This window comes from Lagenorhynchus albirostris, chromosome 1 (genome assembly GCF_949774975.1).
Source record: "Lagenorhynchus albirostris chromosome 1, mLagAlb1.1, whole genome shotgun sequence".
NCBI lineage: Eukaryota > Metazoa > Chordata > Mammalia > Artiodactyla > Delphinidae > Lagenorhynchus > Lagenorhynchus albirostris.
In genome coordinates this window covers 168319720-168329541 of record NC_083095.1, presented here as the reverse complement: position 1 = coordinate 168329541, position 9822 = coordinate 168319720, and the positions used below count along the sequence as shown (strand labels likewise).

Here is a 9822-nt window from a genome sequence, read left to right as displayed (position 1 = left end):
AGGAAATGGCAATTTTGAAGAAGGAGCGCTTCTAAAGGCTTTCTCTTGGAGGCAGCCAAGGGTTTTTTTCACATTACTAAAAGACTAAGTAATGTGGTTATGATTACTTTAATTCCTACAACCAAACTTCCACTTAGGTATAGTTCCGTGTTCCCACACTACTTTCCTTCTGTCCACCAAGCTGGCTTCGGTACTCCATGGTCCACTGTATCTTTTGGTCTTCCCCCTTTATAGCAGCAGCCTGGTGGTGCTATCCGTTGAGCAGGGAGACCACTGATTCATAGGTGGCCATCATAATGGCTGTGTTTGGAAACTATCTCACCAGATGAGCTGTCAGACCACAGTAAAGAGACCCATAGCCTTCTTCTTGAACAAGCAAAGACAGCGTCTGAAGAAAGGATCTACTTTTGTTCCCTCTTCACGCAGTCTTGTTCTTACAGCTTCATGTGGATATGCTATGGTTGTGGCACACATTGTTGAGGTGGCAGCTAGCATCATTCCCACAAAATCGGATGCTTCTTTTACAGACTCTTCATTCTCCATCATAGAAGAAATCTTATATTCCAGTAGTTTTTACTTAATACTTTCATAAATAACAAAATGGATAACAGTCTCTGATATGCCAGCGTATGAAGCCGACATGCCCCCATAAAATCCTCTAAGTCCATCTGTCTGATACACTTTACGGACACACTCAAAAGCGCCCATTTGCTTTTCCCCACGGCTCCTTGCATCAAGCTGTCACCGAGTCTCTACTAGCCAAATGGGGTTGGTCGCTGTGATTGCGGTAAAACGAGGTTTAAGTTAGTCCATATCTCTACAGGAAGTGACCTGCGGATGGAAAGCATGAGATGACACAATGTCACTGTTTTCTCGGGAGAAATGTACAGTAAATGCCTGCCAGTGCAGCTGAAATCGTGTACCTGGGTAGAATCAGGATCGAATAAACCATTCAACTTTTCCGTGCAGTTTGAATAAGCAGCAAAGTATATTGCTCTGGAAGGGGCCACCCCCAGTAAATTGCGGCCGAATCCTGTAAACAGAGAACGAGGCCCTTCTTTTTCCAAGATCACCTTTAGACAATGGAGAGGTCCGGGAGACACTGCTCGATTGACACTGGCTCCAGCCATGGTGTTCAGCTGAACTTCAGAGATGTAAAGTGTCACAGAAGATGACTGCAGCCGTGTTTTTACAACTTCCAGTGGACATGTCAGAATAGCTCCCACTGGGCCACCTCATCCTCCGGCGGCAAACAGACGCACCCGCGTGGCCCTCTGGCTCATTCTCCCTCCCGCGTGTCCTCCGGGCGCTGAGGCGGGACCGCAGCTTCCGCCCCGGCCCAGGACTGGAGCCGCTCGGCGCCCCTGTGACGGCGACGGGAACTGACGGAGACGCGGCTGCAGAAGGCGACCTGAGCCGCCCTCCCCGCGGCACTGCAGCCGCGCCGCCTCCCACTCTGGCTCGGTTTTCATCAGGGAGGGCAACGCCAAAGTCTCTTCTTAACAGTGTTTTCAGCACTTTTATAGAGTATTTGTGTTTTACCCTCTAAGAATCATCTATTATATATTGCAAACGTGTAGGTGGTTAATAAATAGTTAAGTTACCGACTTTTTACTCTAAGTTTTAGGAAGTGAGGTTTCTACCCTAGATACACTTGCATGTAATCTGTTTGCTAATGAAATAAAGGAAGGAGGTGGGCATTGAATGAAGTATATCACATGTTCATTCTTTGTTACTTTAAGATGAATTGGGAGATTGGGATTGACATATATACACTACTGATACTATGTATAAACTAGATAACTACGTATAGCACAGAGAACTCTACTCAGTGTTCTGTGGTGACCTAAATGGGAAGGAAATCCAAAAAAGAGGGGATATACGTATAGCTGATTTCACTTTGCTGTACAGTAGAAACTAACACAACATTGTAAAGCAACTATACTCCAATAAAAATGAAAAAAAATAAAGACATGAATAGTTCAGCTCACCGAATAAATCTTTACCCTGAGAAAAATCTCTAGTAGGGAATTTTCAGGAAGTGCAGACTCTAGGGCACTGGAACCACTCCCTCTAATTATTTTCAAAACAACTGTAAACAAAATACTCTTGATTTGGAAATGATTCCCATTTCCTGGGGCTTTGTGTTCATGACAATCAGTTAAAAAGTGAACGACGTAAAGTACACTGCGTTTTTGCTCCATCGTTTATGCATTTGAACATATATGTGACCAATGATTGGAAATCATTGAATGAGTGGGTAAAAAAGCATAGATTACTTGTCAATATCAAAACGAAGGAGCAATGAGGAGCAGGGGCTTTTTGTAGGTGAGCAAATGGATTTAAAAAAAAAGGCTTCTATTTTATTATAAAGGGAATGGATGGGGTGGGGGCAGGGTTAGAATTTCTGACCATCTAATCAGATCTTCAGCCCTAAAACATAAACCCCCGGTTAGACCTGAGCTGGTGTCTCTGAGTCCATGTGCAGAAATGAAAAGCTCTCTGCCCCACATCCTGGGCTGCACTGGAGGAATTTTAGTTTAGTGGAAAAAGTGAATGATTGGAAATAGGCTTCTACAAACTTTTATTGTTCTGTGGGTAAACAGAGATAATCGGTCTTCAAAGGTCTTTTTGCCAGCCGGGAACTCAATTATAGTGTAGCTATAACTCCAGAAGTCTCTGCCCTGCACCTACATATTATTCTCTGCACAGATCTTTAACAGCTATTCATTAGTTCAAGAGACGTTTGCTGTTATATGAATCACTTTTTGGTGGGTACCGAGAAAGTTATTCATTCTACACAGCTGCTACTTTATTGCAACCCTTCCACGCTTCATTTAAATTACACTCTGACCTTTTGAAAATGGGACAGAGATTTCAAAAGTTTATTGGATATTCTCTGAAAAGCTGTTACCCTGTTTTGCTTCTTGATTTATAAGGTGTTCTTATTCTAAAATGCAGAAACTCACACTTTAAATGTAGATACTCACACTTTAAAAGGAGATTAGCTGTAAATAAACACCACACACACAATACCTTCAAGGGAAAGGGCGGTAAAACCATCTGTGATGGTTCGTGTGGGCAAGGAAAGCCGACAGAAGGGACCTGGGGTGGAGGGTTTATTCCATAGGAGGTAGAAGAGGGGCAGCAAGTCAGAGTGAGACCCCTTCTACACAGACTGTTCTTGGCTATCATTTTAAACAGAGGAGTAATGATCCTTGGATTCTAGAGAGGTCTCGGGGTGTAATGAAAAGAATATTATCATCAAACGACAATGTCTAGAGTACAGATATGATGCCCAGAGAAAGGGTGAGATCAGTGTTGACTGGAGTTCTGGGGGGGCAGTGGGGGGAGCCTTTCAATGGGCAGTGGGCAAATACAGAGGGAGGGCATAAGCAAGTCATTAACATATGGGAAGAAATGTTTTAATGCTATTTATACCAAAAAGATATGAAAGAAATTAATCTTTGGAGAATGTTTAATGGACACATTTACATTTGATCTGCAGGTCAGGTGGTCATGTGGCTTGATGGTTTCTGAGTTAAGACCAGGCATTCTGCTGGGTCTTATTCTTCCTTTTGCTTCCTCTCTGTATGTTGAGGAGTCATCAGCTGATTCATGCCTGGGAAAGTGGTTTTATGCATTTACACATTTTAAATATGTACACACTGCTATTTTTAAATGGATAACCAACAAGAACCTACTGTATAGCACAGGGAACTTTGCTCAATGTTATGTGGCAGCCTGGATGGGAGGGGAGTTTGGGACAAAATGGATACATGTTTATGTAAGGCTGAGTCGCTTTGCTGTGCACCTGAAACTATCACAACATTGTTAATCGGCTATACCCCAGTATAAAATGAAAAGTTTTTAAAAAGTAGTAGAATATTTAACATGCTTTGTAAAGATAAGGAGTGACTGTGAATATCTTTTCTACCACCCAGAGGTTTGCTGCTTATTTTGTGGCAAAGTTAAAACAGTTGGGAACGGAAAGATGAATTGCACATTTTTTTTCTTTTGCAAAAAGACAAGAGCTTCGAGCTGTGAGCATTTCCTATGATGAAAAGTGGCTGTCAGAGTGTGCTACCTAGCAATAATAGATGCACTTAATCCATCCTTCTGTGGCCAATGCAACTTAACATTGGAAAAAAAATAAGGGCTTTTGTCTAATGATTAGTGACGTCGAGCATCCTTTCATGTGTTTGTTGGCCATCTGTAAGTTTTCTTTGGAGAAATGTCTATTTAGGTCTTCCGCCCATTTTTGGATTGAGTTGTTTGTTTTTTTGATATTGAGCCGCATGAGCTGCTTGTATATTTTGGAGATTATCCTTTGTCAGTTGCTTCATTTGCAAATATTTTCTCCCATTCTGAGGGTAGTCTTTTCGTTGGTGGGAACGTAAATTGATACAACCACTATGGAGAACAGTATGGAGGTTCCTTAAAAAATTAAAAATAGAACTACCATACGACCCAGCAATCCCACTACTGGTCATATACCCTGAGAAAACCATAATTCACAAAGAGTCATGTACCACAATGTTCACTGCAGCACTATTTACAATAGCCAGGACATGGAAGCAACCTAAGTGTCCATCGACAGATGAATGGACAAAGAAGATGTGGCACAAATATACAATGGAATATTACTCAGCCATAAGAAGAAATTAAATTGAGTTATTTGCAGTGAGATGGATGGGCCTAGAGTCTGTCCTACAGAGTGAAGTAAGTCAGAAAGAGAAAAACAAAGACCATATGCTAACACATATATATGGAATCTAAAAAAACAAACAAAAAAAATGGTTCTGATGAACCTAGAGGCAGGACAGGAATAAAGATGCAGACGTAGAGAATGGACTTGAGGACACGGGGAGGGGGAAGAGTAAGCTGGGATGAAGCGAGAGAGTAACATTGACGTATATACACTACCAAATGTAAAATAGATAGCTAGTGGGAAGCAGCTGCATTGCACAGGGAGATCAGCTCGGTGCTTTGTGACCAACTAGAGGGGTGGGATGGGGGGTTGGGAGGGAGACACAAGAGGGAGGGGATATGGGGATATATGTATAGCTGATTCACTTTGTTATACAGCAGAAACTGACACAACATTGTAAAGCAATTATACTCCAATAAAGATGTTTTTAAAAAAAGAGCTTTTGGAAAGAAGCTAGCGCTATGGAGAAAACATTTTGAAAATGGGTCTTGGGAAATGTTACTATCATTATGTGACTTTTCTGAGGAAAATGGTTTACATGAATCACTTACGGAGATGTTCACATTTTTATACTTAAAAAACTTGGAAACAATGTTTAAACAGAAGAGTTTCAGAGCATTTTGAACCAATTTGTTGAAAATAAAAAAACGTAGCACCTTCCGGCTAGTAAATGAAAACATTTTCAAAGAGAGAAATGTATTAGCTGAATTTCAACATATTTTTGTGTGCTTGAAGGAAGGGACTGAAAACAGAAGATTCGGGGCACAGAAAATGACTTCCTCCACCTGGGTTACAACAGCCATTAAGACTGCATTGGGGAACAGGCTAAATTTAGTAAATTGTAAATTTTGTAAATTGAATTACAATAAACTGTAGGTTGTTCAATCACAAATGTTAAATCAAAATTTTCAAAAATAATGACGTTCAATTACATTATGGTCCCTAGAATATTAATAATAATTGCTTATAAAGAACACACTTTTGTACCTTCAACAAATAATCCATTATTAAATTTTAGTTCATCCTTTTCAAATTTGTATCTGTATCTATTTTGTAATATACATGGGATATTCACATGTCAATACATGTATTTACATGGGACAATATACATGTAATATGTGTATGATATATATGAGGATAGTACTACATGTATACACATATATTTTATAAGTAACTTGTATATGTGCATATCTTTATAATTTACAAGGAAAATATATGCATACGTTGAGAGTATGTGCTCAAAACCATTTTTTTGTTCAAAGTTTAGAGACCATGGGTATAGAGGAAAGAAAATTTATGGCGGATTCAGAAGACCCAAGTCCTAGTCCAAGTTCTGCCGTTAAGACGTGGTACCTCATACAAGTCAGAGCTGATGGGTGAAGAGCAGAGCTGTCCTGCAGATTTTGAGAGGATTGGGGGAAATACGATTATGTGTATTCATTGCCTGGCATAGAGCAGACTAGAGCCTCTGTAACTCGTGGTGGCCAATGGAGGGGACACTGAGGCCGCTTGGCCCATCACTTAATTATCCAGGTGAGGACATGGCAGGAAGAGGGAAGGTTGGATTTGCTCCATCTCTTAGTGCTGGCAGGGCCACCACTGAACTCCACCTGTGAGCTCTTTTGAGATTTCATGTTAGTCCTGGTGACGACTTCTGATGGTGAGTTTATTATAACAACATTTCCTCCAAGGGTCGGCTTTTATGGTATCACAGAGGAGGGCTATGAAATCTATATGTAAACTTACCGTATATATGCGTTAGCTTTTCATATTAAAAGACCACCAGGTGGACATTTCTTGATTTTAATTTCTTCTTCCCACTATCTTTAATTCCCCAGGATGGAAGCATTCTGGGGAGACCAGAAGAACAAACGGTGGGACCCCAAAAGTTCTGGCAGGCTTCAGACAGTATCAGAAACTAGGAAGACAGTGAGGCATGTGCTCATTGATTAGAAAGGGCCAGGGCTAAAGATAAGACTAGTCTGAATCAGTGACTCTGAACTTTTGGGGTGTCTTATGTTCCTCTGAGAATCTGATGAAATATATGGGTCATGTCCCTAGAAAACACACATATGAACGTGCATATGATATTTCACATGAGACTCCAGGAAATCACGCAACTTCTGGAGTCTACCCATTGACCTCACTTTCTGTAAGTTCCAGCTCCGATACTCTGTCCATTTATAAATATTGAGAAGAGGAAATTCCTTTCCTAAGGTTTGACTGTTCACACCCTCATCCCAACATCACCCATTTGTACATGTTCCCCCTTTAATTAGGTTTGGTGGCCTTGGTGATAAAAATCAAATGTGTTTCAAAGGTGTTCTTAATTTCCACCTGGATCAATTCATCCCACCAACACCTGGGCAAGGGTTTCTGAAAGCATATGGCCCTCACATCAGCATTTCTACTTTATTTCTCCTTTATGCAATCTTTTTTAAAAATGTATTTTATTGAAGTGTAGTTGATTTACAATGCTGTGTTTCCTTTCTGCAATCTTCATCATGACTCTTCCAAAATGTTTCCTTCTTGAAATCTGGCAACGTGACTTCTTTGTCAAATTTGGTGTCATTGAGGCAGGCAACATCACTTCAGAGTACACCTGTTCAGAAAGACGTCCACTGGTGTTGAAATTTTTTTATAACTAATGGAAGAGATTTAACATTTATGCACTGCTTACCCTGTACCAGACCCTGTGCTAGGGGTGTCTGTTGAATCCCATCATTATTTCTTGTAATGTGACTATTAGATTTGTTGTTACTGCTTTTATATTAGAGATGCAGAAATTAAAGAGAATTTGAGTAATTAAGGAGCAAATTAGATGCTCAGACTCCTAGATTACAATTCTAGAATTACCCCTCTCCGTGTAATTCTGATGGGACTTCAAACCCATCACTGAACCTTCTCTTTGCGTTTCTCCATCTGTAAATTTTGTCTCTCTGCCACTGACTTTGTATATTTACACAGATGAGTGATTAAAGAGAGGAGATTTTGACTTTGGCAATACCATCTGTTATTCTGACACAGATCTGAGTTTTACTTATTAGTCAGCAAAATTTTTCTCCAGTCCCTCAGCCTCCAACTGAAGTTTTAGGCGTGATGCCCTTCACAGAAGGGAGCATTTGTAGCCCTGAGGAAGTCTAATTGGAACCAGCCCCCAAAGTCATGGAAAAGCCATTCCTGCCCCAAATCCGAAGAAGGAAGTCAACGTGAAAAACCCATTTAGAGAAGGGTCTGCCAGTTTATTTGGAAACTTCAGAGGGCTGTGTGGTCTGTCTGGAGTATGGTCAGCTAACAGCACAAAACCCTTAAAGTTGCTCTGTCGTCGGCCAACAAAGCTGAGGGAAAACAGTAAACATGTCTTAACGTCAAACTTATGCTGGCAAGTTTTAGTCATTTCATTGTTAGTTAAAGAAAGATTATGTGTGTTTCTATACATTTGTTTCTCTGCTTATGAACCTTGGAAGTAGAGACTATAAGTTAATGAAAATTCTCAAGTCTCTATATGATGAGTATAACACGTTGATAGAGATGGTGTTGACAATGATGACACATATGCTCTTAAAGAGAATTTTTGGATAGCACTAGTGTATTACAAACCCATGGTAGCCGTATATAAAGACAATGATAGAACCCCCTGCCACAGGGTCTTTGCACATGCTAGTTTCTCTTTCTGGAACATCTACCCTCGGCTTTCTTTCCATGGTTAGTCCTGATGCAGCCTTCCAATCTTAGCTCAAAGGCCACGTTCCAGCCCACTGAGACTAAATCAGATTCCTCTGTGATAAGTTCTCTTTGTTCATTGTTATTTTCTTTTAAAATGCTTAATTAGTAGTTATATCTTGGTTGATTTAACAGTTTGATTATTTGCCTTAGGCTGTAAGTTGTATAAGAGGACAGTTGTGACTAGTACATAGAGTTACTTAATAAATGTTTGTTAAAGGAATGAATGAATGAAGAAAGAATACATGTGACTTGACCAAGCACAAGTTTTCCTAAGGAAGTGAAACAACAGAGATTAAAGAGAAGACATGACTTAGATGATTCAGTGAACAGATAATCGAGGGCGCCAAGATATTGGAAACAGCTTCCCTCCTGCATATCCATTATTAATCATTATGGCTTCCACAGCTATGTTTGTGGCTTTTGTTGATCAAGATCCAGATTGGCCCCCCTTCTTCCCCAGGCCTGCTTCATTTGTTCTTCCCTTGTGTCCTTGGGCCCCTCATTCTCTATGAATAAAGTACCTTGCATCTTCGATCTCTTCCCATCCACCTAATGGAGAATATGATGGTCTGTAGGACAGCATAGCCTTGAGGAAAGAAGACCTGGGTTTGGATGTCGGGCTCTATTACTTGGGCACACAGTTCTCTATTTGCTTTTCTCCATCTGTAAAATGGACCTTTATTAGATAGCTATTGGTGCAATAATGCTACGTAACAAACAACCCCAAACAAATATTGTTCTTTCTCAAGGGTCTGTGGATTGGCTATGGTTTGGTGAATCCCAGCTGGGCTTGGCTCTGGGCTGAATGTTGAGTTCATATCTTTTCCACGTGTCTCACTGGGGCCATAGATGGGGGGACAGGAGGTATTCAGGGCATGCCTTCCTCTGGATGGACAACAGGACTGTAAGAAAGCGGTAGGGATACCCACGGCTTTCGATGGCCTCTACTTGGAAATGGCACAGTTACTTAAGCCCACATTCCATCAGTCAAAGCAAGTCTCAGAGCCAAGGCCAACATCAAACAGGAGAGCAGTTCACACCTTCCACCATGGGAGCTGCTGCAGAGTCACATGGAAAATATAATTTTATAATAGGGAGGAAGCGAAGAATTGAAAACAATGTAACCTACCATGGCAATCTACACCTATGTGGGAGGGTCAAATAGGGATCCTGTGAATGGGTTAAAACATCTGTTTTTATTGCTATTGTGAAAAATATCTACATTTGTCTTTCCTCTAATGAAACGTTGTTCCTTGAGGTATGTCAAAGTGGGTGCCCTGGCTGTGCTGTTGGTACTTGACCTCACGTTTGGTCTTGAACCCCTACTTGACTGTTCTTCATGGCCCATTGAATCGAGCACCTCTTCCTTGGCCAAGCATTCACAA

The 9822-nt window shown here is 40.8% G+C and overlaps 1 pseudogene; it reads right to left on the bottom strand.

The window, feature by feature from the left end:
- Positions 1 to 250: 250 nt before the first annotated feature.
- On the bottom strand, positions 251 to 1283 carry LOC132504037 (solute carrier family 25 member 36-like; annotated as a pseudogene).
- Positions 1284 to 9822: the final 8539 nt, after the last annotated feature.